We start from the raw sequence: 5,552 nt of genomic DNA, 5'->3' as shown, positions 1-5,552 counted from the left end.
TAGGAACCTCTAGGTTACTGTCATTTTCTTAACTTTGGTGACATCACCTTTGGGCAAATGTCACCTACATTGCTACCCTGTGGAAAATCATGAAATAATAAGATGTACCACTTTGGTGGATTCCACCTCATCCTTTCATGGTTTCCTAAAGATTACTTTGCAGCTAAGAATGAGCGGAAGCTTACACCCTTTTCTATATTAACATATCTCAATTTAAAAAATTTTCTCAATTTCATGGTAACCAATAACATATATACTTTTCAAAGCATTGATTTATGCCATTTTGTTTCAATGATTGAAACTAAATACAACATAAAATTTCAAATAAACATGTCATTAAAAATTAGATCATTAAATGTGGCCCGAAACAAGGAATCCAATGCAAAAAACAGATTTCAATTTGGCCTTAAAACGAACCTTTAAATGAAATTTAAAGTAGTTTAAATAAAAACCCAAAAACCAAACAAGCCTTTAAGGTTTTTTTATTTTTTGGAAATTTTTTTTTCTCTCTCCTCCGGTGGTCGGTTTTTGGCGGCGCGTGCCGACACGTTCGGAGGTTTCTGGTGACTTGCGGCATACCGCTGTGACCGTCTTCTCGTGATCTACAACTTTTGTGAAGAAAGTTTTCCCATACACTGATGGTAAAATTATGATTTTTATGATTTTCATGATTTTTAATCAAATCGGGTTTTAAATAATAATCAAAATCCTCATGTACAAGAAAAATTCAATTGATTCTTGTCCCATGTGGTCTGCTCTGATACCACTTGTTAGAACTCCCTATGGGTTTGAGTTTGAAACCCTATTGAGGAAACCACACAGGAAAACAAGAACACGAATCTAATAAAATTATGGAGGATCGATTTGTACCTTTCACCTAGTATGCTGAAGATGATTGATGTTGGTCACTTCCACTTTCGCTCTCTTGGCTTGGCTATGGATCTTCTACAGCACCTTAAACCTCCTTGGTTCTCTCACTTTAGTGGTAAAGTGGGGAAGAGTGAATAATGGCTGTAGGGACCCAAAACCTAGTATTTATAATACTGTCCTGCACTCAAAACCCTAAACCACAATGGGTTGAGCCAGCATATCCCTAAGCTTGAAAGTGGACCGAACTGGTTCATGCAATTTGACTCTCACCCATTCAATCAACCCAAATAATTAATTTAGCCCATGAATCCAACAAGACTATCTCAGCCTCTTCTTTGTATCAGATGATGAGGTTTTCTGCCTACTGGCCCAGAGAGTGCAAGTAAGCATTATTTTGGGTAAACAAAGCTTTACCTATAAGAACGTGTGGAATATATGGAGTGCGAGAAGGTCCAATACATCATGGATGGGGCCCTCTTTGCAAGGGAGTTAGCCAAACTGTTCCCCCTGGATGATAGGAATCACTGCAATTGGCAGGTTGGTTTGCTCGCTATTGAGGATAGAGATGAGGATTTCATTACTAGATTCAATATAAGATAACGAAACTTGGCTACAGCCAGGGTTGCAACTACTTGGCTGCCACCCTTGTAGCAGCTAGGGCCATGGAATCTCAGCGTACATTTTCCACCCTAGAAAGGTATTTTCAAACCTACCTCTGAGACTCCATTTCCTTGGCTGCTACCAGGGGTTGCAGCTGCTTGATTGCAACCATTGCGCAATAGCCAATTTTTTTTTTCATAATCAGATGGTCCCAAGTGAGCGGACTTGGCTGCTACCAGAGGTTGCAGCTACTTGGCTGCAACCCAAGCAGCAGCCAAATTTTTTCCGTCCCAACTATCTTCAATTGCTTGTAGAATGCATGAACGAGTCGCCATTGCTTAGCCCATTATCACTGATGAGAACATAAATGGTTCTAAGGTAGCATGGAATACACTCCCTCTATGGTCACGAAAACTAAACCCAAGACCTCCATTTTTGTATGACCCTATGATAATATATTCTGAAATCTTATTGTTTGATTTGTATGGTGACATATTAGGGACCATGTGATCGAGTTTATGGAGAAATCTGAACCTCTTGTGAAGCAACTTTTGAAAGTTCTAATGAAAGGACTTTGTGTGAAGGATATTGACCAAAACAAAGAGTCACTGTTAATGGGTTCAAAGAGGATTAACCTGAACTACTATCCGATTTGTCCGAACCCAGAGCTCACTGTGGGGGTTGGCCGCCACTCCGATGTATCAACACTCACAATCCTCCTTCAAGATGATGTAGGTGGCCTATACGTGAGAGAGATTAATTGTGATAGCTGGATCTATGTCCCACCTATCAATGGATCTATTGTCATTAATGTTGGTAATGCACTGCAAATTTTAAGCAATGGTCGTTACAAGAGTGTGGAGCATCATGTGATTGCTAATGGAAGTAGGAACAGAGTCTCAGTTCCAATCTTTGTCAACCCAAGACCCAAAGACATGATAGGTCCCTTACCGGAAGTGCTAGAGATGGAAAGAAACCATTATATAAGCAAGTTCTGTGCTCTGACCATACTAAGCATTTCTTCAGGAAGGCCCATGATGGGAAGAAGACCATAGACTTTGCTCTAGTATGATAAATCAGTATTTTATTAAAGTCTTAGAATAAACTTGGTAGGAGAAACCTAATATATCAGGCTTGATTTTGAGACTTCCATCAGATGAATAATTGTTAATGGTTCTACCAAGATATTTAAATTCCTTGCATGATGGTTGTTAGCCGTTTTATATGCTTGTATTCTTCATTTCTACATTAAAAGTAACCCGAGATTTTTTAGGTAATTTTCCTACTTTTTTTTTGGTAGAATAGGTAATTTTCCTTTTGGTAATTAAATAATTGAGATGGAAATATGATTTGGTTTTCATTGAATTTTTTTTTTCTTTGGGCTAAAAGATCATTTTATTACCAAAATACTAAAACCGAATACAAGAACCAAAGAAGGGCTAAGCCTTGAACAAGATAAATAAAACCCCAAATAAGCTCGTGGGAAGAACAGCCCCACCTTCGGCATTGCCATTGGTAGGGAGCTCAGACCCGATATGGCATTTCATCTATAGCTAACTCCTCTATAATATTTGACTGGTTAATTGACTTCCACTATATGGAAACTCTGTTGAACCATGCCCAACAATAGTATGCGCCTAACTTGTGACACAAGGGGGAAAGTCCACAAGACCAAAAAGTCTTCGTTTGGACCAAAATTCCACATGGTTGGGTAACGTTTCTGCACGTGGGAGTATGCTGGCCTAGATAAGTTAAATGAAAATATGCACTTGATATATTCACTAAAGGGCAAAGTTTTCTTTCACCTCGTGGTGAGGTCCACCACATGATCCTAGGGTCATAGCACCCTCCTTCCCCTTCCCAAGTCTTTGATCCGCACGGTGAATAGATTTTCATTCACTATGGATGTAGGAAAACTCAGTCCTTTATTAGAATAGAATGACAAGTTTTGAAGCATTTTGCATAAAATATACATATAATTCAAGCTCTGGCGGGCTGAGCAGCTGTATTAAGCTTGATATCTCAGCCCTAGCCCAGGTTAGCCAGACCTGGAGGTGTGATTTCACAATCTAGGGCCAGCCCATGGACTAGAAATCCCAACCCATCAGGAAATAATCTGCAGTCCTCAAGTCAGCTCAAGCTTTTGGGCCCAAGTTGGACCCTTTGGTAAATTAATCGAATTATACTTTCAATACTTTCAACATATGATAAATCCAGACAATAACTGTCTATTCAACATTGAAATTGCTATATCAATACTTGCCACTAAAAAAAATTGCTATATCATTTTTTCACATGGAAAAAATATGTGGCCACCCACATACCCCTTCCCCATTGGTTGTTGAAAGAAAACTTTTTGAAAGAAGAATTATTAAACTTTCAAATTCAGATTTTTGTGAAAGACATAAAATTTGTTGCTAGAAGTCAATGTTTGCCTCTTTTCTTCGGGTCAGATTGGTTGCAAATGGTTCTTTAAAACGTCACATTAAGTCTTCATCTATCATGTTCGGGTTGCACAAATTGTGAGAGTTTATCTGTAATTCGGAGAGATGGATAATGAGAGATGAGGCATCTATGAAGTTTTGGTATGTTTGGTGGTTAGGCAATCAATATCTATATGATAAACTTGCATAACCATATATTACCTAGTTATCGATCAACATTGGTTATATATTTTATTGAAGATGGTAATGGGTTTACCGAGGGTGTTTTCCCCTGTGTTGCAAATTATATGTGCTCGTATCACTTCCATTTTGCTCCCTACAGTTGCAGTGTATGATAGGAGGGTATGGACCTTGACAAAGTCAGAAAGATTTACTATGTCTTCATCTTGGGATAACTTGAGAGAGAGAAGCTATAAAAAGAGTTGGCATCATTTGATGTGGATGAAAGGGCTCATTCCTCATTTTTCAATTTTTGGATGGAGGCTAATGTATGAAGGTCTTCCTACGGATGACAAAATCAATAATCGAGCAATCTCATTGGCTTCGAGATGTATTTTATGTTATAAGAATGTGGAATTGTTAAGGCATGTTTTTTTGGAATGTGAGTATGCAGAGTGGTCAGTGTTTCTTGGTCTTAAGTACTTGACCATATTTAAAAAAAAAAACAGATTAGTAACGGTCAAGACCCATCCCAATATTGGTCTTGCCATTGGTTCTGATACTAAATAAGTACTTGATGGATATTGTAATAGAGTGGGCATCGACATCAAAATATAGGGAGAAAGAACCCTTCCATGTTATGACCCAAACCTAGATACAAGTAAGGGTACAACCATGGTTTTAAGTATCTCCGATACCGATACCGATACGATACCCTTCGATACGTATCTTAAATTTAGTCGGCCGATACGATACACACCGATACGATACATTGAATTTTTTAAATCATTTCGTATCGATATATATCCTACAATACATACCGATATGCATCAATACACCACTAATATACATCGATACGAGTATTGGTACGTATCGGTGAGTATCAGTATGTATCGATCGGTACGTATCGGTATATATCAGCACGTATCGGTGAGTATCGATATATCGGTACGTATCGGTGAGTATCGATACGTATCGGTGCTACGGTCATATAATGGCCAATATGGGTAATTTTTCAGAAAAAAACAATTTTTTGAAGGGTTTTTGTTCCAAAGTTGTTGTCAGCCGTATTTTTCCCTAACTAAAGTGGAAATCAAGGTTGGGAACAAGGATTTTACATTTATGGGACAACTACAGACCTTGAATTCTTAGTACGATACCCTCAATTTAGTTTTTATGCATAATACATGTTATCAATAGCTTTTTTTAACAAATTCTTTATGCAAAAGTGTTTAAAAAAATGTTTTCTATCCATTTATGTGTGTATCTTTAGCGTATCTTAGTGTATCTCCGATACGATACGATACCCTCCGATACGTATCTTAATTTTGGCCAACCGATACGACGACTGATACCGATACTTTAATCCTTGGGTACAACCCTCACAGGCAATGATCCAGTGATCCATAATATTCACCAAGAGTTAAGCATATAAGAACTCATACAAATTCAAGTGTCAACAAAAAAAAAAAAACAAAT

At 37.9% G+C, this 5,552-nt stretch overlaps 1 pseudogene; it reads left to right on the top strand.

Annotated features, from left to right (window-relative positions):
* The first annotated feature begins 169 nt into the window (after window positions 1–169).
* On the top strand, window positions 170–2,542 carry LOC122092235 (annotated as a pseudogene).
* The last annotated feature ends 3,010 nt before the right edge of the window (window positions 2,543–5,552 follow it).

The sequence above is a fragment of the Macadamia integrifolia genome, chromosome 10, assembly GCF_013358625.1.
Source record: "Macadamia integrifolia cultivar HAES 741 chromosome 10, SCU_Mint_v3, whole genome shotgun sequence".
Taxonomy (NCBI): Eukaryota; Viridiplantae; Streptophyta; class Magnoliopsida; order Proteales; family Proteaceae; genus Macadamia; species Macadamia integrifolia.
This window is presented reverse-complemented; position numbering and strand designations above follow the sequence as displayed.